General features: G+C 42.0%; 1 protein-coding gene across 8 annotated transcripts in view; it reads right to left on the bottom strand.

Moving 5' to 3' along the window:
- The window catches only part of Chd9 (chromodomain helicase DNA binding protein 9), a 220,642-nt gene that overhangs the window by 124,900 nt on the left and 68,594 nt on the right, over window positions 1–27,148 (bottom strand). For 4 of the 8 annotated variants that reach the window (XM_075976847.1, XM_075976854.1, XM_075976849.1 and 1 more), the window contains one exon: window positions 13,495–13,627. The exons of 2 other annotated variants lie outside the window; for them this stretch is intronic. The gene's annotated coding sequence lies outside the window, so the exon portion shown is untranslated. Of the gene's footprint in view, window positions 1–13,494; window positions 13,628–19,250; window positions 19,369–27,148 lie in introns of those variants that run through there. 2 more of the 8 variants (XM_075976848.1, XM_075976852.1) reach the window with 2 other exon arrangements.

Below are 27,148 nucleotides of genomic sequence, written 5' to 3'. Positions count from 1 at the left end.
CTGTGAATGCCAGGCAGTGGTGGCGCATACCTTTAATCCCAGAACTCAGCAGGTGGAGGCAGGTGGTTCTCTGTGAGTTACAGGCCAGCCTGATCTAAAAAGCGAGCTCCAGGATGGGCTCCTGTCTCAAAAAGACAAACCAACCAAACAAACAAAAACCCAAAAAAAACAACTCTGTGATTACTAGAAACCACTGCTGGGCGTGGTGATGCATGCCTGTAAATCTAAAGATCGGAAGTCAGTCTAGACTAAAGAGAAAAACCCTGTCATCAGAAAGGAGGAAGGAAGAGGGTCTGGAGAGATGGCTCAGCAGCTAAGAGTACTCCATTCTCCTGAGGACCTGTGTTTAGGTTCCAGAACCCACGTTGGGTAGCTCACAACAGCCTGTAACTTCAACTCCAGAGAATGACCTGACACCCTTTTTGGTCTCCATGTTTATACAGACACATGGCATATGCTCATAGACACATACACCTAAATAAAAATAAATCTTTAAAATTAAAAAAAAGGAAAAGAGTGAGGCCAGTAAGATGTCGCTGTTAAGTATGAAACTTGCACAAATACAGACACACATACCACATTTATATACACACGTACAGACAGATACACACACACAAGCAATAAAATTTTTAAAAAGAGGGAGTAAAAAAGCCGGTGGATTATTCACTTAAATAGATTAAGTCACATAGTATGTAAAGTACATCAGTAAAATATTTTAAATAGTACCTTAAATGATACAAGGCTTTATAAGGTCATACAAATATAAACTTTACTTAAGCAAATCACTCCATGCACTAGCCCCTTATTTCTCACTCGTTTCCTTGTTTTTCTAAAACAATATAACTTCATTCTTTTTTAAGCTAGAAAAAAAATCCACACTGGAGCAGGGCATCGTAGTACATACATGCCTTTAATCTTAGCATTACAGTGTGAGGCAGGTATATATTTGTGAGTTCAAGGCCAGCTTACAGAGCAAGTTCTAGGACAGTTACAAGAACATAAGGAAACTCTGGCAAAAACAAACACAAACACACATACACACACACACAAAATTTTTAAAAAAAAAAATTATTTGAGGCAAAAATTCCTTTCAAAGTAAGCTGGGGGGAGGTGGAAAGCGTGAGCTACTGTGATCATTTCACTCAATCAAAGTTTTAAACTTCAAAACTTAGCAAGCCAGGTAGCTGGCACCTATAACTCCTGCCACTTGGGGAGTCTGAGGGAAGAAAACTGCTGCCTGGGTTACAGACTGAAATTCTGTCTCAGAAAACCAGGAGAAAAAAAAATACAAAATTTCCCTCTATTGCTAGCCAACTTTTCTTTTCTCTATTCCCCTAACAGTCTTCCTTAATTTCCTTTCCTGGGACCTGGCCCAAGTACACCCTTCATGATTACTATGTGCACTGAGAACGCCTTGTTTATGGCAAGATGGTGTGTTTCTGTGGAAAAAAAGATGCTAGGCACAGCAGAGCCAGGCTGGGCCAAACCGACTTACCATCTCACCCATTGTCCTCCCAGTTCATTGCCTTCTTCTTGCAAAGTAAATTTCCTGCCCATCAGCACAGTGACTATTTACAATCCCATTGTTTCTCAGTTTCTTCACTAAGATCAAGTGTACAACTTACACAACACCAAACACACACACACACACACACACACGGTCAAGTACTACGACAGAAATGATTAATTCTAAATCTTAAACAACCAAGTAGTATCTTACTGGAAAATTTTTAAGTATTCTACTTTTTTATTAATCTATCTGACCCGCCCATCCTAAGAAGGAATCTAATATAACTTCTTTCACTTGGGGAAAGAGTGAAGGACACACAGACTAACCTGAGAGCTTGACTCCCGATGCCAGTCCTAAATAAAGTTCTCTATTTTCAAATGACTTCAAATGTGCTTATTGGTTCTGCTCCCCTGGGACAAAGAACCAACATTTGGGCACTGGAGAGATGACTTGGCTGTCTTCCAGAGGATCTGAGAGTCTGGATCCCAGCACCTATATCAGATGGCTCGCAATTCTCTTTAACTTTGACCCCAAGGGACCCAACAGCCTCTTGTGGTCTCAGGGGGCAATGCACCTCATGAACACATATCTACATTCTGACACACATATACAAATAATTAAAATTTTAATTAAAGAAAAAAGACACCAGGTGATGGTGCCTGCACACACCTTTAATCCCATTACTGGGGAGGCAGAGGCAAGTTTGAAGGCAGCCTGGTCTACAGAGAGAGTTCCAGGACAGCCAAGACTATATAGAAAAACCCTGTCTTGGGAGGAAAAACAACAACAACAAAAAGACATTTGTCCCAGCACTCTGGAGTCAGAAGCAAGTGGTACTCTTTAAGTTCTAGGCCAGTCAGGGCTACATAGTTAGACCTTATCTCAGAAAACAAACAAATAACAAAAAAACCTGGGCTCCATTAAAAAAGAAAAGAAAAATTGAGTAACAAGGATTCTTACTGACTCTGTCAGAAAAGAAAAACTCTAGGAGATAATGTACTGTCATTTACAAAGTTCCTTATTAGTGAAAATAAATAAAAGCAAAAATATTAACAAAAAGCCCACTACCTCTTCTCCTAAATACTTGATATAATGACTAAGTGTAAAATACATACTAAAATATTTTCTATACCAAAGGAAGATGTCACCTTTACTATAATTACTAAGTATAAATAGCTAAGAAAAAATTATGCTAGATTGCAACAGAATAACCTAGGAAATATTAGTAGAGACAGAATTTTTGATTTAGAGAATCTTAAAATTTGTTTTTAATCATTTTACGATTTTATGTATACATACATACATATACATACATATATGTATGTATATGTGTGTATGTTTTACCTGCATGTATGTTTATGTGCCAGATATACACAGTACCTGCAGAAGCTGGAAGAAGGAGTTTCAGTTCCTTTGGAACTGGAGTTACAGATGGTTTGGTAGTCACCATGTGGGTGCCAAGAATTGACCCAAGTTCTCTGGAAGAGCAGGCAGTGCTCTATATCACTGAACTAGTTTTCTAGCCCCTTACAATGCAATTTTAAAAGCTGGAAGCCCAGGGAATTTTGGATAATACATATTAAATGAAAATGTATAAATCTACAAAAATGGTGTCAATACTGTCTCATCATTTAGACTTTTCAAAAGGCAACAAACACTACTAAAAGCTGCATATAATTAAGGACTAAAACATGAAAAATTTGTCAGGTATTTCTATTTACTTTTTCATTTGGTCTTCTTTCTTTTCCTAGGGAATATTACCTGCTAGAATAGATATATACTTTCCAACAAAACAGTCTCTTGTCTACAAACTGAAGTATGCTAATTGACCCCCATTTTGGGAAAAGAGACACTTTGGGAAGATAATGTATTTGAAATTTCTTCCCCTAAGCATAAGAACTCATACATGTAAACCCAGTACTCAGATTATGGAGGCAAGATTGCTTCAAGTCCAGTTTGGGCTGCACAGTAAACTAACTTTAGGCTAACCTGAACTAAGTGAGGCCAACTGCTTTCCCCAGGCCATTCTGTCTCAAAAAGGGAAAAAAATATATATTGTGTATGTTAGTGGGGAATGAATGAACTCAGGAACTTATTATATATGTTAGTCAAGCCATATCCCTGATCTTTATTATTTTTGAGACAGAATCTATACTACTCAGGCTGGCCTTGAACTTAGGGCAATCTTGCCTCAGCCTCCTGAGCATCAAGGACTATACATATATGAGCCTCCATGCCCACCTTATCTCTTGAAATCAGTTTAATTCCTATCATCTCCCTAAATCCTAAATTGACCCAACCAAAAGAATACCAATATATATATTGGCTTTTCAAGATGCTGTAGCCCTGGCTGTCCTCGAACTCACAGAGATCCACCTGCCTCTGCCCCCAGAGTGCTGGAATTAAAGGCATGCAACACCATGATCTGGCACAGTTTTCACTCTTTATTTAAATTATCTATCAGCAGTGTTTGTTACCTTTACCATGGGCCTCTTTGAAATGCTTAAGGATACACAAAGAAATCCCCCTCATTTTTCTTTTTTTCTGAATGTCTAATTTCAGTCTGTACACTCTGTAACCTCTAATTGCTGTGGTACTTGAGGATACTCTAAATTAGCAGTTCTCAACCTGTGATCTGCAAACCCTTTGGGGTCACATATCAGATGTCCTGTATATCAGATATTTATATTGTGATTCATAACAGTAGCAAGATTACAGTTATAAAGTAGCAACAAAATAATTTTATCATTGGGGGTCATCACAACATGGAGAACTGTATTTAAGGGTCATAGCATTAGGAAGGTTGAGAACCACTGCTAAATGTTGGTGGTACTAGGGAATACTAACCTCTAAATGTTGGGATATCTGGAAGCACTCTAACCTATAAATGTTGAAGGTACTGTAGGCACTCTAACCTTTAAGTATTTACGGTATTTGGTGGGTACACTAATCTTTCACTTCTGTCTATACCGACTCTCAAGATAATTTTAAGTAGTCTCATGGTATTAAATGTCAAATATGTTGGCAATTTCCAAATTTAAATCTATTATATCTCTGCCTCAATTTCAAACCCATATATACCTAACAAATATTTGACTTCTCCTCCTGTATAGTGGATAGGAAAGTAACCCCCGACATTTACTAGGTCATATTTCAAAACAGTAAGTAGCAGGTGTGATCTGCCAGTTGTTTCAGGTCACTTCACTCACAATCCTCCAATGACTCTGTATTGCACGCATAATAAAAGTAACACTCCTCATTCTGACTGTATTATAGGCCTCCACTCCCACCTCAACAGCTCTCTGCCCACAGATCCTGCTCTCCTCTCTTCATCAGTCCCTTGCTTCAGCCACCAAGGCAGGAGAGTGAGGTCAGCTAAACACCCTAGTAGGCAGCTTCTAACACCCTTCTCTCCAGTGCTTCTAAACACAAGCAAGAATCATCGAAACCAACTTCACCAGGAACCTGGGAAACCGCCAAAGTTTTACAACTAAGAGAACAAAGAGAAAAGTAACAAAAAGCAAATCCCTATCATTAAAGAAAATCTGTATTAAAATACTGGCAGAGCAGTTGGAATGTATCTAAGGTGAAGGAAGAAAGCCTGCATTTAGTTCCTGCACCAAAAGAGAGATAATGGAAACAGAATCTAAATACAAGCTAAAGATGAGGCTTCAATAACCACCCAGAAGAAATACAGTTACTTCATCAGATGGACTCCAGGCTTCAACCATCAGGAACAGAAAATTCTAGAGCAAAACTCAAAATCTTATATACAGATTTGCAATATCTATTGCTGAACATGTCGGTTTTTTAAACACACACACACAGAGACACACACACACAAACACGCATGCACACAGTGTTCCCCTTAATCTATATAAGAAAAAAAAAATAGGAAAGGACTCATAGATTCTGTCCCTAAGTAAAGTTACTGAATTTAGTTGACAAAGACTTAATAAACTCTGTTAAATATGCTCAGAGAGCTAATGGAAGTCATGGCTCAAGGATGAAAGCAACTAGGAAAATCACATAAACGAAATAAAAATACATATATTTAAGGAGAGTTTATTAAAAAGGTCAATCAGGAATTCTGCAGCTGAAAAGAAGAGTAACAAATTTGAAATTCATTACAGGGAGATTTAATCAAACAAAGAAAAACAGAGCACATGATCCCAGAACCCATCTAGTCTGAGAAATACAAAGGAAAAAGGATGAAGAGTGCACAGGCTGAGACTTGTGGCAGCGACGAGCACCACAGCGAGGGGACCACAGATATGGCTAAAGCTCACCAAATCAGATAAAAGACATGCACTTTTTGAAAAAGTGGGAATGTACGCATGTCTGTGCAACTATATGTGCATGTGAGTGCACCAGGAGGCCAGAACAGGACACTGGATAGTTGTGCACTGCATGGTGTGAGTGCCAGGAACTCAACGTGGGTTCTCTGAAAGCACAATACATGGTCTCAGTTCTGTTCCCAGCACCTGATGGTGGCTAACAAGCATCTGTAACACTAGTTCCAGGAGACCCAATATCCTACACATATATGTATATGCAGGCAAAAACCTCCTCTACATTAAAGTTAAAATAAAAAGGTGGAATCATGAATGTATCTCCATGATAAAAGACAAGTGTTAGGCCTTGGATGGGTGTAATTCTTTTTCTCTTCAAAACATAATTAATGTTCAGAACTACATAACTGTTCTATGTACCCCTGACATGTTGACGATAATATCTACATTACTGATAACTTCAACTCTTTAATTCAGAAATAGTCCTAAGAGATCACATTAAAGGGCACCTGCCATCAAGCCTGTCCACTGGAGCTCGATCCTAGGTCCCACATAACGGATGGAGAGAACAGACTGCAGAAAACTGTCCTCTGACCTACTCATGAGTGCAATGTGACACCCATGCACCCACACTCACACAGACATATCATGAAAATACAAAATAAACAGTAAAGTAAAACTAAAAATAATAGCAATAATAAATTAGCACTTGGGAGGGGAAAAGGGAGGTAGCCGAACAGTCTGAATTAGTGAAACTGTCTCCAAAAACATATAACTAGCAAACAAACAAAAGAATTAACACCAAATTTAAGATTCACTCAAGACCACAGCATACTGATGGCTCAGTGGTTAAGAATTCATCCTAGGGGCTGGAGAGATGGCTCAGTGGTCAAGAGCATTGGCTGCTCTTCCAGAGGTCCTGAGTTCAATTCCCAGCAACCACATGGTGGCTCACAACCATCTGTAATGAGATCTGGCGCTCTCTTCTGGCATGTGGGCATACATGGAGGCAGAATGTTGTATACGTAATAAATAAATCTTTAAAAAAAAAAAAGAGTTCATCCTACTTTTCCAGAGGACTCAAGTCCCGCCCCCCACCCCCAGCCACCGAGACAGGGTTTATCTGTAGCTTTGAGCCTGTACTGGAATCAAGTTTGGTTCTTAACACCATGCCAGGAGCTGGAGAGATGGCTCAGAGGTTAAGTGCACTGGCTACTCTTCCAGAGGTCCTGAGTTCAATTCCCAGAAACCACATGATGGCTCTGTAATGAGACCTGGTGCCCTCTTATGGCATGGAGGTGTACATGTAGAAGGAGCATTGTATACATAATAAATAAATCTTTAAAAACGAGCAAACAAACAAAAAGCATCATGCTCCATGGAACCTGACACCCTCTTCTGGTCTTCTCAGACACACATAAAGACACATATCTACATAAATAAAGAAAGTAAAATAAAATATCTTTGTAAAAATAGATTTACTGAGTGATAACAACCCAGGCCTTTAATCCCAGCACTCAGAAAGCAGAGGCAGGCAGATCTCTGAGTTCAAGGTCAGCCTGGTCTATATAGTGAGTTCCAGGAAAGTCAGAACTATATTGTGAGACCCTGTCTTGGAACAACAGATTTTACTGAGAAATCAGAAGAAATATCTCGTAAATGCAAGCCAATTACTACAAAGTTAGAAGAGGCACAGCTTTAAATTCTCAGGGCCAAGCTCTGTATCTGCTGGTTCTTAGATGCTCTCAGTCTTTTTCCTCACTTTATCATCTAAGTCACAAGTGACAGAATTTACAAAGAATACATCCAAACTCCTAAAACACAGTAATTCAGTAATTACTGTAGAACTAGAAGCATAAACCAAAATTTTCAGGAGAGCTCCTGAAGTAGTATCATGACTGAATTCTACTTATTGTCCAACATATGTGTTTGGGTGTTCTGCTAGCATGTATGCATGATCGCCACTCATGGTCTGGTATTTTATTTCAACTTTTTTTTTCTATTTTTGCTTTTTCAAGACAGGGTTTCTCTGTATAGCCCTGGCTGTCCTGGAACCCACTTTGTAGACCAGGCTGCCCTTGAACACAGAGATTCACTTCCCTCTGCCTCCTGAGTGTGGGGATTAAAGGCATATTGCCACCACCACCTGGTTGCTTCAACTAATTTTAAGACCGAACTCAGTTGGATATTGCATTGTGCAAGGCTTTATACACACATACAGAGTTGTTATACACTGACTTTATATATTCTGCATCTAATATACTGTATTATCATTCTTGATCTGCTAGTCTGTTTTCTCTACTAAGCATGTCTTTTAATTCCTAATATCTACCATAAATTCTTGGCCTATAGTAAGCACATGCATTCAGAAATTCAATAATGACAAAGTGGGAAACAAAATTTCTTTATCTTTAGCAATTATTTCAAAAGTTGAGCTGCAACAAAATATCAATCTCCTGGCTTTATAGGGCCCCCACTGATACGTACATTTAAAAACTGTTCCCCTGAACCACAAAACCAGCTGTGGCAATAATCCTAGCACTTGGGAGATAGAGGAAGAAGGACCAAAAATTCAAGTAAGGTCACCCAGGGCTACATGAGACCCCTTCTTAAAAACAGAACAAAATTTACTGAAACGGGAGCAAGCAAGCTAACACAGTGGGGAAAGGCTCACACTGCTATGCTTGAGGGTCTGAGTGTCATGCCTAGGATCCAGATGGCAGAAGACAGAACCAATACTGCAAGTTGTCCTCTGGCCTCCATGCACACCGACCATGGCACATTGAAGATAAATGTTAAAAAAAAAAAATTATTGAGTATCTGGACCTGGAGAGGTAGCTCAACAGTTCAGAGCTCAGGTTGCTCTTGCAGAGGTCCGAGGTTTGGTCACAGCACCCACATGGTGGCTCATAACCATCGTTGACTAAGAGGTGTTCCAGGATTTCTGCTATCCTCTCTGACCTCCACAGGCACCAGGCAAGCACATGGTGCACAAGCATGTATACAGGCAAAACACTCATATGCATAATATAAAAAAATAAAAATCTAAATAACTTATTAAGGTGGGGATGACGGCTATTCTTGGTTGTCAATTTGACTACATCTGGAATTATCTAAAATCTAAAAGTAAAGGGCACACCCATGAGGGAATTTTGCTTAATTTGAAGTAGGTAGATCCACTTCTAATCCAGATCATGAGGCAGGAAGATACACCTGTAATCTGGACCATACCTTCTGCTGGAAGTCTATATATAAGGACACTGAGGAAGGAAACTTTATTCTTTACCTTGGCTGGCTAGCAAGTCCACTCCTTCCCTGGCATTAGAGCCTAGTTCTTCAGGACTCAGCATGTGCGGAAGACCAGCTAAGACACCCAGCCTGATGGACTGAGCAACTATTGGATTTGTGGACTTTCCTTTATTAACCAGGCACTGTTGGATTAGCTGAACCTCAGCCTCTAAGTCATTCTAATAAATCCCCTTTTTTATATATAGAGAGTCATTCTTTAAATTCTGTAGAAAAGCCTGACTAATACAGATGGCAAACACAGATATGGATATTTTTACCACATTTAACAAAAATAGCCCCGTGATCCTATTTAAATTCACAAATATCCATTATTGAAAGAACACTTTTAATTGACAGCTCTACACAAGACCCTGTCTTTTAAGTTTTGTTTTGGCTTTTTGTGACAGAGTCTGTGCAGAAACTCACTGCATCGCCCAGGTTCACCCTGCCTTGTCTCCCAAGTGCTGAGTTTTACAGATGTGGGTTACATTGCTGCTGAAAAATAACTGTATATTCTGAAAACTGGCTAGCAAGGTTGGGGTCTTAGCTCCATCATTCACCAGCTATGTGAAAGCCACAGTGAAGCTCTGTTTTTTATCTGCAAAATGGGGAAGGTCATCATAGAAAAGGACTGTAAAATAACCCAAGCAGGGTATTATGTGAACTCTGTCCAAGGAAGTTTCTTAGAATGCTGTTGATCGGGAGTCACTGAAAGGAAGGGATGGCTTTAGGCTTACACAATTTCACCTTCCTTTTTATATATTTTATTTTTTTTAAACAAATTTTGCTTTCAAGCAAAATTCTGGACACATTCCTTTAATCCTAGCACTTGGGAGGCAGAGGCAGGTGGATCGCTGAGTTCTAGGACAGTCAAAAATGAACCGAGAAACCTTGTCTCAAAAAAATCCAAAAAAAAAAAAAAATCACAGCGAGGCATGGTGGCACAGATCTTTAAAAAGAGAAAGACAGTCTGTATATGGTTGGACTGAAACTCACTAAGGAGACCAGGCTAGCGGCCTCCTCACTGCGGCCAAAGATATACAACACCAAGTCTGCTCAATATTATATTTTTAATATATTGTATCCTTCTTTCTTAGGAAAGACTGATTCCCTCCTTCTCTCCCTATCCTCTTCCTATTGTTTTTCGTTTCCTCTTTGTGGGGGTTGGGAAGAAGGCATAACTATTCTGAGCTATTGCTTATTTAACAGTTTTTTTAGGTTTTTAGAGACAAATTCTCCCATAGCCAAGGATAACATCTACCTTGCCTCATTTTTAAAGAAAGATAATTTGGGGGGCTAGAGAGATGACTCAGTGGTTAAGACCACTGACTGCTCTTCCAAAGGATCTGGGTTCGATTCCCAGCACCCACATGGCAGGCAGCTCACAACTGTCTGAAGATCCAGTTGCAGGGGATCTGACACCTTCACACCAATGCACATTAAATAAACCATAAAAAATATTTTTTAAAAAAGAAAGATAATTTGTATATTTGTTATCACATATTCCTTTGCACTACATTTAACTTAGGTACAAATAGTTATTTATCATCAATATTTATCCCTGAAGACAATGAAGACTTACCAAATACATTAGTAGGTTAATAAAATCACTAACTGAATTGATAACTAGTACTTTTAAGCATTTTTAAAATATGTATGAATTGGAACAAATTTAGAAAACAAGAAGGCATTATTGGCAGTTGAATATACACATATCTATTACCACATTCCCCAGTCTTAGAAATATAAACACATTTGTGCACATGGACCAAGACATCATGACTGCTCACACATGTGTGAGAAATTATAGTCAAAAACTATCAGAATAAACCCAATGAGAAGAGATAGCGTACTGTTCCTTTCATGGACACATTTGACTCAGAGAAACACTATGCTAAGGAATATATAGTATCTCATTCCACAATAAAGTTCAAAACCTGGCAAAACTAACCTATAGTTACAGAAGTCTGGATAATGGTCCCCTCTGGAAAGACAGGAAGGGGTGGTAATTAGAAAGGCCTATGAGGGGGGGTTCAGGACTACTAATGATAATGTTCTATTTTTTTTTAAACCTGGGTGGTAATTTCAGAGATGCGTTTACTGTGTAATAAATCGCAGACTTGTACACATGTGATTTATATGCTTTTTTGCACATCTGTCATAATTTAACAAAAATAGTTTTTAAAAACATAACTAAGCTAGGCAGATAGCTCATGCCTATAATTGTAGCATATGGGTGGCTGAGATAGGAAGAAAGCCATGAGTTTGAGGGCAAGTTAGCTTACAAAGTGAGTTCCAGGTCAATCTTGGCAAGGGAGGGAAACCCAATCTCAAAAAGTAAAGCAACAACACCAACAAACTACTACAGTGAAGCATAAGGGAATATCATAAATAACAGAAGCGGCTGTCACTCAACAGAAGGGGGCTAAGAGCTCAGTCTACAAACGCACTTCCTATGTCTGTATACTGCTGATTTGAACATACTTTCACCAAAGTAAAACCAGTAAGTATATTGTTACATACTTACATAAGTAGTGAATTCATTAAATTATGGAATCTCTCAAAGTCTTCCCTAATATCTAGATACAAGCAATTTAATATTTCTGTACCTTAATTGGTTTAATTGTAAAACTAAATAGGAATGTTAAATCTAGTCTTAAGTCCCTTTGGGTTGGCAAGAATCCACATGAAGGTAAAAGGAGGGAATTAACTCCACAAAGTTGAGCTCTGTTCTCCAAATACACAGCATGGCACACACACACACAAATAATAAAATTTTAAAGACTGCTTTAAATATCCCCATTATCAGTTTTATTTATCATTTATGTATGTGTGTATGTTAGTATGTGTGTTCACACACATGTGCATGCATGTGTACAGAGGCTAGAGGTCAAAGTCAGAGCATTTCTCTATTGCTCATCACCTTACTTTTTCTTTTATTCTTTTCTTTTGAGACAGGGTTTCTCTGTGTAGCTTTTGAGCCTCTCCTGGAACTCATTCTGTAGACTAGGCTGGCCTCAAACTCACAAAGATCTGCCTGCCTCTGCCTTCCAAGTGCTGGGGGATTAAAGGCAACCTCCCAGCTATCACCTTACCTTTTTAATTGTATTTATTTATGTTGGGAGGGAACATAGGGAGAGGTGAAGAAACTTGCATGAGGTTCTCTTCCACTACGTGTATCCTGGGGACTAAACTCAAGCTATTAGATTTGGTGGTGAGTGCCTTTACCCATTGAGCTCTCAAAACTTCATTTCTAGTATAATCTTTTTTATTTCATCTTTATTTTATGTGCATTGGTGTTTTGCCTGCTTGTATGTCTGTGTGAGGGCATCAGATTCCCTGGAACTGGAGTGACAGACAGTTATAAGTTGCCATGTGGGGGATAAGAATTGAACCCAGGTCCTCTGGAAGAGCAGCTAGTGCTCTTAACCACTGAGTCATCTCTCCAGTTCACAGTATAATTTGAAAAGTATAAGAATTTATGGCTGGAAAAAAAAAAAGAATGGCTAGGCGGTGGTGGCGCACGCCTTTAATCCCAGCACGTGGGAGGCAGAGGCAGGTGGATCTCTGTGAGTTCGAGGCCAGCCTGGTCTACAAGAGCTAGTTCCAGGACAGGAACCAAAAGCTACAGCGAAACCCTGTCTCGAAAATTTTAAAAAAAAAAGAAAAAAGAAAAAAATAGGAATTTATGGCTGGGCAATAGTGTCACACACTTTTAATCCCAGCATTTAAGAGGCACAGGCAGGTGGATCTCTGAGTTCTAGACCAGTCTGGTCTACAGAGAAAGTTCCAGGACAGTCAGGACTACACAGAGAAACCCTGTCTCAAAAACAAAAAAAAAATTCAAAAATTAAAATATATTATTGTTAAGAGATCATCTTAGTTATGTTTTTTTAAAAAAAAAAGCTTTTAAGCTTCATTTATATTTGTGCATGTACATATGTGCGTGTGTGTACATGTGTATACTCAAGTGCCCATGGAGGCCAGAGGTGGCATATGGTCCTTTGGCACTGAAGTTGTAGGCATTTGTGAGTTGCCTGATGTAAGTTCTGGGATCTGAACTCTGGTAGAGTAATAAGTACTTTCAACTGCTAAGCCCATGTCCCCAGACCCTAGTTACCAAGTTCTAATATAGGTATAAAATTTGCTAATTTTTCTTATGAAAAAGCCAGGTGTGATAGTGGAAACCTGTAGTTTTCACATTCAGGAGGCTAAATGGTAAGACTGCAAGGAATTCAACGTGAGTCTGGGCAGTCTGGTCTACACCAGGAGTTCCAAACCAGTCAAGTAAGGCTGTCTTAAGACAAACAACATAAACTTCAAAAACAAGCAACAGAAAACCACAGACTCTGAATATGTCTTACTACAATCTCCCATGCATTACACCTGTCCCAAGGCACCTACCATCCACAGGAAGGCAGACTCCACCTTCGGAAGCACTGCTCTGGGGATGATGCTCAAAACTTGGTTTCTGGCCAAACCCTTTCTTCCACTGACCATCTTCATCTCAGCAAATCACACACCATCCATCTTGTTCCTTAAGCCAGAAATCATCAATGAAATCATTGTTGACAGCTTTCCTAACATCTAATCAGTCAAGAAACTGTCCATTGCTTCCCACCCCATCCCACCTCTAAGCACATCAGCTGTTCAGGCTCTCTCAAATATAGCCATCATTAAGGGGTATCTATAAAACGTTCAGAAGGTTTGTAACATGTAACCTTTTACTTTAAGGCATTATCTTTACAGCTGCCCTAGTGCCAGCTACCACGATGTCTTTACGTAGACCACAACACTTCTGTAGTGTGGCTGTTTTCACTCTTGCCTTTCTCCAATCCATCTTCAAAGTGGCTGAGACAGCCCAGGCTGATCTCAGGCTTACTAAGGAGTCAAGACTAGCCTTTGAGTTCTTGTTTTTCCTGCCCCCACCTCCCAAGTTCTAGAATTACAGGGATATGCTACCACACCTGGCCCTAAAACAGTTATTTAAAAACAAATAAATCCTCACGCCCTGCTACCACCCCAACGTAGATGCCCAGGGCAACGTCTGCCTGGACATCGTCAAGGATAAGTCATCCACCTGCGCTATGGGATGATGTCAGGACCATCTTGCTGTCTATCTAGAGCCTGCTAGGAGAACCCAACATCAATAGCCCGTTGAACACGCATGCTGCTGAGCTCTGGAAAAACCCCACAGCATTTAAGAAGTACCTGCAAGAAACCTATTCAAAGCAGGTTTCCAGTCAAGAGCCCTGACACAAGATGTCCAGCTTCTCTTTGTGTTGTCTTTTTTCTTAGACGGTTTGTCCTTTCCTTAATTTTTACACTGTGCTGTTATTTTTGTTTTATTTGTTTTTTAACTTAAGTCTGCTTAAGCCCTTACAATGTATATAAATAAATACACGTTGATGTTAAAAAAGAAGGGAAGTTTTTTTTTTCTTTTACTGTTTGTTTTTTTTTTTTTTTCAAAACAGGGTTTCTCTGTAGCTTTGCAGCCTGTCCTGGAACTAACTCTTGTAGACCAGGCTGACCTCGAACTCACAGAGCTCTGCCTGCCTCTGCCTCTGAGAACTGGGATTAAAGGCGTGTGCCACCACAGCGGCAAATACATATTCATTTCTCACAGAAAATTCCCTTATTTTTTTAATCCTTCTGATTCCTTTTTTCTTTTCTTTTTTTGTTTTTTTTGTTGTTGTTGTTTGTTTGTTTGTTTTTGTTTTTTCAAGACTGGGTTTCTGTTTTAGCATGGGCTGTCCCGGAACTTGTTCTATAGAACAGGCTGGCACTGCCTGTTCTTCAATGTCTTAACTTAAATGCAACTACCTGGGCATTCTCTAACCACAAACTCCAAAATCCTTTACATCTGTGTCTCACAACAATGTTCTTTTACTTCATTGGATTCATCAAAAATTGTTATTTTACAATTATTTACTTGTTCTATCTTCACTATTAGACTGTAGCTTTGATAAAGGCAAGAATCATTTTGCATATTATCATTTAATGTGTTATATCTAATAAAGTAAATTAAGGGAGAACAATAAATCTCCTTAATGAGTGAATGGACACAAATCCATTGGCACTTGAAGAATGATTACATTTAGAAGTGGCTGCCCCTTCTTCCTTTCTCCCAGTGCCAGTTGGTCAGTTTCCCATTTGTTTCTAAAAAGGAGGAACAAAAATGTTCCTGAAAACTTAAAGTTAATACAAAGTCAAGAGGTCATGGGTAGTTTGTCAAATGACAGAGACAAATGTGTAACGGGAAGAAGTCTCAAGGGTCACCATAACAAGAGACGATTTTGTTTATAGGACAGGATCCAAACCTGAGCATTCAAAACCAGTAAAGTTCCAAAAGGTGGAAAGCTATAGCATGAAGCCCAAATAAGGAAGTAAACAGAGGCACCAAGTTATCAAAAATAATTATAAAGCTGGTTAATGGGCAACTCTCAACGACAAAGTGAGTGCAAGAATGCTAATCATTTAAGAAACCTAGATCCAATGTTGAGACTACAATTAAAAAGCTTTAAAAGGATAAAAGTAAAATCTCTCTGTGAAATGTTCATACATTTCTTCTCCAGTTTTTGGCTTTTAACCCCTTTCAAACACTCATCAACATACTTTCACTTGGATCAACTGCATCAATCTTCTAGATCCTTACCTATATCCTTTACTTACTACACCTGATAAAAAATTTACCATTACCTAATAAAAATCCCCACTACACCAGTTACTTCAACCATTTTTTTTCCTTTTAAAAAAATATCATAGGGCTGGAGAGAAGGCTCAGGAGATAACAGAGGACCTGGAGTCAATCCCCAGCACCCACAGGGCAGCTCACAGTTCCAGGGGATATGACTCCCTCTTCTGGCCTCCTATCGTATCATGTCACATATGGTGCTCCAACATACATGAGGGCAAAATCCTCATATACATAAAATAAAAATAAATCTTTTAAAAGAGCTGTAGAAATAGCTCTGTAGTTAGATCACTCGGCTTCACCTACAGAGAACCTGGATTTAGTTCCCAGCACCCACATGGTGGCTCATAATCATCCATAACCCCAGTTCTAGATGATCCAATGCCTTTTAACCTCCACAGACACTAACCAGGCATATGGTACACGTATGTACAAATAGGCAAAACACTTGTACACATAAAACAAAGCTTACAAATTAAATACACACACAATGGGCACATGCTTTTAATCCCCGCACCTGGGAGGCAGAGAGAGGAGCTCGTAATACAAAATATTTGTATGTGTCTGCACGTGTTTCAGATGACAGATTTCATGAGATACTTAGAATCCTAAAATTCTAAAGCAAGAGGAAATTGCTTTTTTCTTTGTTTCTGATACAGAGTCTCATCATGTAACCCTGACTGACCTGGAACTCCTGTGTATAACAGGCTGATCTAAAACTCAGAGATCCATGTGCCTCTGTCTCTCAAGTGCTGGGATTCAAGGTATATGCTACCACTTCTGGTATCCAAAAAACTAGATCAAACAGAAATATAAGGTTGGGGTTGGAGATATGGCTCCGTGGTTAGGAACACTGGCTGCTCTTTGATAGGTCCTGAGTTAAATTCTCAGCACCCACATGATGGCTTACAACTGTCTATAACTAGTTTCATGAATTCCAGTGCTCCCTTCTGGTGTGCAGATGAAGATACAAAAGTATCTACATACATAATCTTTGAAAAAAATTGAAATTTAAGACCATATCAACTATAACTATAGACATCTGACTATAGTTACACAGCTAGTTAAGACACAGTCCTGACTCATTTTCTCCAACAAGTACTCCAAGAAAGGGGTTTTAATGTTACACCAGCATCCTGTTATTTTCTAATGGTATTCCTGTGCCATTAAAACATCATTAATCAATCACAAGCTAGTGTGTGTGTGAGTGAGGGATGTTTTCCTCTTTTAACTACAATACCCATTTCCCTGGATATTTATGATTCGAGAATGATAAAGTTACTCTTAACCAACTTTGAGTGACAACTAATTTGTTCCCTGGTGCATTTTGTGTCCCTATTATGATATGATGTCTGTGGTTCAGAAACTGTTAAGGACTGACACATACCAGCTGTATTTAATGTGAATACTTTGTTCTATATAATGTGATTTTTTTTTCCAAGACAGTGCAGAGCTGGCTGTCCTGGAACTCACTCTGTAGACCAGGCTGGCCTTGAACTCGAAATCCACCTGCCTCTGCCTCCAAGTGCTGGGATTATAGGTATGAGCCGCCCACCACAGCTTATTTTAGAGACAGGATTATGCTGTGTATGTATGCAGCCCTAGTTAGGTTAGAACCTACTTAATTCGCAGGGATCCTCCTGCCTCTGCTTTCCAGTACTAGAATTACAATCCTATGCTACCACCAGTGAATTATTAAAGTCAGCGAGAAAAAGAAAAGTTCCGTACACTAACTATTTAGTGTGAATTTTAAAAGGCACATTAGAAATAGAAGTCTTCCGGAACAAATAAGGCAGGTTGACTTGCTCAGAGCAACAGATGAATTTCATGTAACATTCATCCAACATCCAGCATAAGGCTCTGTGCTACCTACTGAAAGCAAAAAGGGGTATCTAAATTCAAGTTCGATGAATTCAAGAGAAACAATATGAACATCCTTGACACTGAAAACATCCTTCCCACCCCTGAAATGTGAAATCCTCTTAGGTTTATAATAAGTGTGTATTGTATGCACGTGTTTGTAGACCTCGTGGTTCTTTCCAAATGACTGTACAGTTTAGGGAGAGTTTAGGTAGAATAGTACTGCATAGAACAAGCCCTATTTTCTGTTCAGATGTTAAGTTGAAGCACTAGAGAACTGGAAGTCAGAAAAAGCCACAGCAAAACTGGAAAACTAACAGTAATTCTCTTCTTAAGAGTTTAAATATCTTTATTTGTGTGTGTAAGTGTGTGTGCAGGTGCCCACAAAAGTCAACTAGGAGCTGGAGTTACACATGTCTGTGAGCTGCTTGATGTAGGTGCTGGGATCTGAACTCTGGGACTGACTGACCAGTCAGTACAGTCTTAACCACTGAGCCATCTCTCCAAGCCAGTGTGAGGGTGGTTTTCATTAATAAACTTTATTGCGCAGGGCAAGTTCAACTAAATGGATAAAAGTCACAGTATCAGGACCAAGCTCCCAGGAAAGTAACAGTACAGCACTGTTAATACCTCAACTCTGTCACAGCTTTAATTCGTGTCTACTGTGTACTGAAAAGTTTTTGCTTTCCCTTTTTAACAGGCAAAACAAAACCAAAAAAGGAACAAGCAAATCACTCTCTGAGCTGGCAGCTGTGACAGGCCAGGAAGACACACAGGCTTTCCGGGTCCGCGCTTGGCTTTGGGATGGATGTCGGTGAGGAGAGCCTTGGAACCACCCAACACGTCCCACACCCTGACAGACACCAAGAAAGCAGCAGCCCCGGCTGGCGGGCACCCACTGCAGACGCTGGAGAGGCCCTAAGATGTGGCTACTGGGGTGTGGGGACGGCAGTGTCGGGAACCGAGAGGCGAAGCGTGGGGGGAGTGCCGGGGCCGTGCGGTGCTCCGGGGCACCCACTGTTCGCGCGCGATGCCCTGTCACGAGTCACCGGGGCGAGACAGCGAGTGAGGGACAAGGCTGCGGGACGAGGGAAACCCGAGCCTAGGCGGGGACCGGCCCCGGGGAAAGCCATGAGCAGCGCCCGCCCAGCGCCCGGCCCACCGGGGTTCACCTCCGGCCCACGCAACAGGCGCGGCGACGGGTCCCGACCCGGGGTCCCCCGACCAGGGGCGAGGGCAGCGCCGCAGCCATGACAGGCGGGCGGGCCCGGGTGCGCCCGGCCCCACGTGCAGGCAGCGCCCCCTCCCCGGCGCCCAGCCCCGGCAGTCCGCCCGTCAGCGTGGGGAGTCCGGACTCTGGCGGGCGGGCGGCGGGCGCACGTACTCACCGCCGCAGCTAAGGTACCCCGCCGCCCCCCGCCTCGCCCCGCTAGACTGACACGCGCGACCAGCCGGGCGGGGGCGGCCTCCGGCGACCACCGGGCTAAGACACCCTCCCCCCCACGCCAGGCTCCACCAGTTGAGCGGTGTTCGCTGTCCCGGGGCGCCCCGGGTGTCCTCCCCACGCCAGAGGCGGAGGGCGGCAGCGGCGAGCGGCGGCACTTACCGGCTGTGCGGCCAGGCCCCCCTGTCAGCGCCCGGCCGGGAGCGAAGGAGGGAGGCGAGCAGGGGCACCGCCCCCCCGCGCGCCACGCACCCGCCTGATTGGCCCGGTTCACTCCCCCAGCGCGACCCCACCAGCCCCTGCGAGCGGCACTCCCGCAGCAACCGGCGCCTCATTTGCATATCTGTGCCCGCGCCGCTGATTGGCCGGGGCGCCGAGGGGCGGCCGTGACCGGCGTAGCTCGGGTCGCAGCTCGGTCCTGCGAGGGCTACCCGGGAGGGAGGCTGTCCGCGCAGCTCCGCGCCCCTCCGCCCGGCCCGACCTCGGACTAAGGGCGGCGGGAGGCGGGGTTGCTGCTCGGCTCCCAGGCGGCCGGCGCTGTTCCTCGCGCGGCCCCGAGCGGCCTCGGGGCGGGGAAAGGGCTGTGGCCGGGCGCCCTCTGGCCGGAGCGTGGGGCAGTGCAGAACCGGCTCCCCCGCCGCCACGTCAGGCCCCGCCACGTCAGGCCCCGCGGGCACGCCCCGGCTGCCGGAGGCCTGCGAGGTCGGCACCGAGGTCACTCACGCCGGCTCTGGGAACCCTGCTGTGAGCCGCGTGGGCTCCGACCCAGCACGTCCTCCGTGCGCGCCAAGGCCCCGGGGACACGCGTGTGCTGTGACATCGGGAGCCCTGTGAAGCCCCCGCCCCACCGATGATGCAGCGGTTAAAGCCAGGTGTGGAGCACCTGCTGCGAAAAGGACACAGGGACCGAGTCCCAGGCCACGCGACAGCGTGCCTCGAGTGTGAGGGCTCCCCCAGGTTCAAGGCGTTCTAGAAAGGGGAAGGGAAACGAAAGAGGGGGTTGCATAAATAAATGATGGGCGTGCCACACCGGTTGGAGGAATTGAGTACGCACTAGAAAACCACTGTCTTCGGAAGGCGCTGGGACACGGGAGTTCCTTCTGTCACTAATTAACTGAGTGACCTACATTGTCTCAATATGTCTCAGGGCCTTGGTTTTCTCTTCTATAAAACGAAGAGGCTAGACAGGTCTTCTAAAAGCCTTCCAGCTCTCAATTTTTTATCAGTCTCTACTTCCAGACCCAGAGCTGACCTTATAACCTAATTAAATTTTTTGAACCCATATTTACGTTTAAGATAGACAAAATAACTAACTGTTTGAGCTTCGGTAAACCTACCTATCTATGTTTGCTCAAAACTGTTTACTGTCTTCAAATACAGTGTAGGTGGGACTTAACACGTATCCTCCAGTGGACCCCAGTCTCCTGAACTTGAGGTTACATAAAGGAACACCGCTCCTGGTTTGTGCCTGAAGAGCGCCGCGGTGTACATGGTGAAGCGACTAATTTTTTTTAATTAAAATTTTTATACATTTACTTATGGGAGAGGGGGCATCTGATGGTCAGAGGACAACTTGGCAGGAGTTGGTTCTGTCCTTCCACCATGGGGATTCTGGTAGCCAAACTAGAGTCATCAGACTTGGCAACAAGCGCTCTTGCCAGCTGAGTCATCACTGAACCCAAGTGTACTAAGGGCCTTCCACGTGCTAATCAGTACTCCACAGGGAGCTACATCTTCTGCCTAAGTAATCTCATTCTTCAGATGAGGGAATAGTCGTGACCTCCAGAGTAGATCCTCCCAACCGAGATACTGACAGCTGGGAGGAAAAGGTGCCAGAAAGAAAGGTTACAATTACAGCTGTGCTTCTTCTAAAGGATACTTAGTAACAACAAGAACCACACTGAATGAAAAAAGGATGGGGCGGTCATGCTCTCAGAACTTTGAACTCTCTACACTGTTTATTTGTACAGTGTCCTATTTTGCAAACCGAATTTGAGTCGAATCTACGCCAGTTCCATTTGTCTGAAATTACAAAAGCTATTCCATATAAACCAAAAATTTTGACTAAAGGACTTTCTTCCCCATCTCTGACGGAAAACTCATGGTCTCTTGAACACCAATTTCTGGCAATTATGTAGTGATTAAAGAGCATCCATAATTATCAACACTGCTATACTCCATTACAATATATGACTGCCCTCAAATATGTGTAGAATTTATCCCTATAATTAAAAACCTCCACAATACTGTTTATTTTTAACCTATGTCTGTTTTGTGTGTGTATCATCCATCACTGTTAGGCTGACACTTTTCAATGCTTCTACCAAATAACTTCCTTCTTTTTATTTGTTTTTTGGTGTTTTTTATGATACATGAAATTAAGGTTCAAATTATAAAAATTTTAAAAATTCATTAGACACATTTATTGTGTGTGTGCATGTGGGTAGCAGTCACGGGACAGCACAAGGTAGTCAGTTCTCTCCTGCCATATAGGCTCTGGAGATAAAAATCATGTCATTAGATGCCAGAAATTGTGTTTGCTAACTGAACCATCTTGCTGGCCCCAAACTATCAAGTTTTCAGAAACTTATTGTTGGTGTCATTCATCTTCCCCACAACTTTTCCAACTTGTTCTGATGATACCGATAGTAACTGTTGTTGTTACGTTCAGACAAGGTTTTGCTACATAGCCTAGGCTAGCCTTGAATTTGTGATTCTCCCCACCGTTATCTCCCAATTGCTGAGATCAAAAGTGGGGCCATCTATCTACTAAATCCTGGTGATGCTCTCAGTGATATTTCTTGATATATGGACTCCCAAGAAGTTATTGCGGAGGATGATTCAGAAGCAGCTCGGCCCGTGTGACACTCTGATTGAAATTAGCAAGGATCCATAGCATGAACAACATCAAAACCTAGTAACACAGCCCGGTGGCACACACTTTTAAACCCAGGACTGGGGGGGGGGGGCAGTGGTGGCGCACGCCTTTAATCCCAGCACTCGGGAGGCAGAGGCAGATGGATCTCTATGAGTTTGAGTTGAAGCCAGCCTGGTCTACAGAGCAAGCTTCAGAACAGCCTAAGGCTACACAGAGAAACCCTGGGGGGGAGGGGGGAGCAAACCTACTAATACTGGCTGACTGTTGACTGTTCTTATCAGGCCATGGGATGCCCAAAGCCTGCTGGTGGCCATAATGGAGCAGGGACCCTTCCCACTCCAAAGAGAGAATAGCTCCATTCCCACACACTGTATCTTGAAGCAAAAAGGCCTCACACCCATGGACACAATGACCCAGAACACTAGAAAGCCTGAGCAATGACACAGCTCTTTCTCATTCCTTGAATGAAGCGTCCTGCGGCAGATGTCAATTACTGAAATGTAACACTGCCCAGCACGAAGCTGAGAGCTGCTTCATTTCACCTTTAATTTTATTTGATTTTAGATGGTCTTTATAACTGCTTAGTGAGGAAAAGATTCTTTTTCCCATTTTATACACAAAGGTTTAGAATTTTGCCCTAATTACATGGTTATTGACTGACAGAAACATTTAAACACAGAACTCTCTGGTCTCAGTTCCTATAATTCTTAGCCATTATACCGCATCCAGCCTACCGCCTGAGTCTCCAATTCCATGCTTATAAACACTTGTATCTTGGAGGGGTGAGTAAGTAACTTGACACCTCAGATGGGAGAATTCCCCGCAAAGACATTTCAATTTAGGTCACCAAAAGAATAACCCACAAAGCAAATCGGTAAACTTTTTCTGCAAACTTAGAAAATGGTAATTCTTTAGCTGATATACCTCCATACCTGAGTACTGGTTTCTTGTACTTGATACCACAAATGTAAGCGACAAAACAAACAACAACAAACAAGCGAATAACTGATTTCATTAGGACCTCCTTTCAGTACGTGTGTGAGAAAAAACTGAGATATTTCAAGCAAGAAACCACAAAACTGAGGATTAAAACTTATTTTAGTAAACCTTGAACAGTGATGTCCCTATGTTCCCCAATGTCCCAGCACTAGCGTACTAGGATGGGTCCCATTCTGCCATGGCATGGAAGAATGAGAGGCACACAGATCTAAGACAGATCTTGCATTGCACCGCGAAATTTATTGGGAGATTTGCTTATAGAAGCAAGACAGCCAGATCCCCACTATTTATTTATTTTTCCTTGTTTTCCCTTTGCTTTTAAATTCACTATGTAACTAAGAATGACTGAATTCCTGAGCCTTCCTTTTGCTGCTGTTTCCTAAGTACTGGGTTTACAGGTCTGAGCCACTGTACCCAACCCCCACAATGTTCTATAGGTTAAGACAGAAACGACGTCATCTTGGCCAAAATGCACCTGGTTTATCATAAGCTATCCCTGAAATCAGAGCTGCTGGGGAAAGTTCCATGTATGTATGACTCTAACGGTTTTTACTATTACAGTTTGCTAAGACACCTGGCAGGAAAAAACGGACTAGAAGCAATTATGACTCAAGACAGGTAGGCTGAATCCACATACAATTGACTAGTCAAAACAGCCTTGTAAAAGAAGACAGTTGGAGAATCCATACTCCTAATTACAAAACTTTCCCTAAAGCCATAGCGATTAAGAGAGTGTGGTGGTAATACAAGGACAAACATAGAGATCAATAGAACAGAACAAGAAGTCCAGAAATAAACTCTTCCATGTGTGGAAGGCACAGCCCTTTAAACAAACAGATGTTTGGGCACACTCATTCTAGAGAACAAACTTAACCCACCTCAAACTACTCAAAGAAACCAAAGGGATCACACTACTTGTAAGAGCTAAGACCATAACTGGGAAGAAGCAAGCAGGAGTGAGGGGCACGGTCTTTGGGACCTTGAACTTGGCAATGGTTTCTCAAACATGACATCCAAAACAAACTGACAAAAGAGAATCCAACTTGGTTATACTTGGAAAATTTTGAGCCTCAAACTCAGGAGTAGATAAATCGAACTTCATCAAATAGGAAAACTTCTGTGTTTCCAAGAAAACCAATAAAAAAGTGAAAAGAGGACCGAAGAGATGGCTCAGTAGGTAAGGCACTTTGGGCAAACGTGGCAACCTGAGTCTGAGCCCTGGAACTCAGGATAGAAGGAAAGAACTAACTCCCTTGGTATATCCTCTCATCTCTAACCCCTCCCACTCCAATAAATAAATAAAAATAATTCCTAAAACATTTCCTTTTTTTATTTATTTATTAAGTATACAGTATTCTGTCTGCGTGTAAAAATATTTCCTTAAAAAGAAAAAAAGGGGGGGAAAGGAGGACTGGAGATATTGCTCAGTTGGTAGAGGTCTTACCAGGCAAGTACAAAGCCCAAAGTGCCAGCCTAGACAATACAAGATCCTGTCTCAAAAAAGCAAAGTAAGGGCAAGCTGAAGAGGTCACTCAGTGGTTGAGAACACGGACTGCTCTTCCACAGTACCCACATAGCAGTTCATAGGTGCCTGTAACTCTAGTTCCAGGGGATCTGATCATCTTTTCTTTGGGCACCAAGGACACCCACACACATAAAATTAAAAAAAGAAAACAATAATAATAAATGTAAAGAACCAGGCTGATGCAGTATTGGCACACACCTTTAATTCCAGCACTTGGGAGACAGAGGCTGGCTGATCTCTGTGAGTTCGAGGCCACAGAGGCCTACAGAGGGAGTTCCAGAACAATTATGGCTGTTACAAAGAGAAACTGCATCTTGGAAAACAAACAGAAAAGAACAGGCTTGGCGGCTCATATAGCAATCCCAGTACAAAGAAGCCTGAGACACAAGAACTGCTGCAGATTCAAGGCCATCCTAGGCTACTTAGATTTGGAGTTCCAGCCCAGCCTGAGCTAGAGTGAGCCTCTGGAGACAGAAAAAGGTAGAGACTGGGAAAGCAAGGAGAGACAAGGGAGGAGAAGAATTGCAGGAAAGAGAAAACCATATATCTATATCCAGGATAATGAAAGAGCTCTTAAAAGTCAATGAGAAATTTCTGAGAGTGCGTGCACACCTGAAATTCCAACAGTTGGGAGGCAGAGGCAGGAGGATCTCAGTGAGTTTGAGGCCAGCTTCATCTATACAGCAAGTTCCAGGATAGCCAGGACTAAGTAGAAGGACCTGTCTCAACTGACCCCACTAAAAACAAAACAAAATTTGACACTATAAATTTAAAAAGGAAACCATGTAGGACTGTGATATGGTTACTGTTAGAGAAAAGGATTTGGTTTTATTTTTGCACCCCTGAGAATTGAGGCCAAGGCCTTGCACATGCTAACCAAGTACTGTCCCACTGAACTACACTCCCAGTCCACGTCTGTTTTAATATTAGCAAATATGGATGCATTTTAGAAGTCCTTCCTACAACCCCAGGAGGGGGATGAAATCTAGCTAGTGATTCCATGGAAAAATGGGAACCGAATTATCAAGACCAAAAAAAGGTCGGGGAGGATCTCCAAGTCTTTCTTTGAACAAAGCTGAGTTTGAGGCCACCCTGGAATACATGAGACAGTCTCAAAACAAACAAACAAGAAACTCAATTTGAAAGTGGCCAAAGTATCTAGATACACACTTCTCAAAAAAAATATACAAATAGCCAATATGCACATGGAAATCTGCCCAACACATTTAGCTGTTAGAAAAATGCAAATCAAAACGACTTCTCATCCATCAGGATGGATATAATCATGAAGACGAAAGAGCAAGAAGAGATGGAGAAAGTAGGATGCCTTACATTGCTAGTAGAAATGTAAACGATGCAGCTATTCTGCAAAACATGTCTTTCCTGAGCCAAACGGTTACCATGTGACACAGCAACACAGAAGAAATTAAAGTTATCCTCACAAAAACTTGTTCACAAACGTTCACAGCAGACTTCTCATAATCTCAGAGTAGAACTCACCCAACCGCCCATTACCTGATGAAAAGACCAACAGTGAGGTGTATGTGAAATCCACTGTCCAGCTCTAAAAGAATTCAGCACTGACGCGGGGTCCAAGAACGAGCTTTAGAAATATAATGCTCATGGATAGCGGCCTGTAATCCCAGCCCTCAGGAGGGCTGCATTAGTTTGAGGCCAAACTAGATTACAGCCAGAAATCCTGTCTCAGAAAAACTAACAAGGGGCTGGAGAGATGGCTCTGTGGTTGAGGGCAAGGGGCTGGAGAGATGGCTCTGTAGTCAAGGGCAAGGGGCTGGAGAGATGGCTCTGTAGTCGAGGGCACTTGTGGCTCTTCCAAAAAGGACCATGCTTGATTCTCAGTGCTCATACTCAACCAGTCCAGGGGATCTGGCACTCTCTTCTGACCTCCACAGGTACCAAAAGTACTCAGACACATAAAATAAATAAATCGTAAAAAAACAAAATTCTGGCTCAGAGGTTAAGAGCATTGCCTGCTCTTCCAAAGGTCCTGAGTTCAATTCCCAGCAACCACACAGTGGCTCTTCTGGCCTGCAGGCATACATGGAAGGAATGCTGTATACATAATTAATAAATAAATAAATTTAAAAAAACCAAAATACCTTAACAACAAAAATACAAAAATTATTCTTTTATAGATTAATAAGTACTTATTAATGTTAAAAGTATGCTTCTTTAATATTTTATACATTTATATACATGGTATGAAAATTCCTAACTTGAACATATTATTATATTATATTATAGGAAACATTGTATCTCCCTCTCTGTTACACTAAAGGTAGTTTGAGCAACTCCAACATTCTTCTATTCCAGAGCAAGAATCCGAAAAGGGGTCTCTAGTTGATTCATCAGTGAGTAGACGACCATTTCCCAGAAGCTCCCTGGGAGTTGTGAAATTGTCTTGACTCAGCGAGGAACACAGGGCTTTTCTTAGATAGAAATGAAGGATATCACTAGAAAGCTCTTCAGGTGTCTTTTCCAGGCTCTTTTTTAAGCTGGTAGAGCGTGAGCTTCTAGCTGCAGATTGAGCACACTCCCCATCATTTCCGAGCATGCTTTTAGTTAGCACTGTTTTCAAATCCAGTGCCAGCAGATAATGACAAGAGCCAGGAAGATGCTTTTCTGGTTCTTACTCCT

The sequence above is a fragment of the Microtus pennsylvanicus genome, chromosome 6 (genome assembly GCF_037038515.1).
Source record: "Microtus pennsylvanicus isolate mMicPen1 chromosome 6, mMicPen1.hap1, whole genome shotgun sequence".
NCBI classification, from domain to species: Eukaryota; Metazoa; Chordata; class Mammalia; order Rodentia; family Cricetidae; genus Microtus; species Microtus pennsylvanicus.
This window is presented reverse-complemented; position numbering and strand designations above follow the sequence as displayed.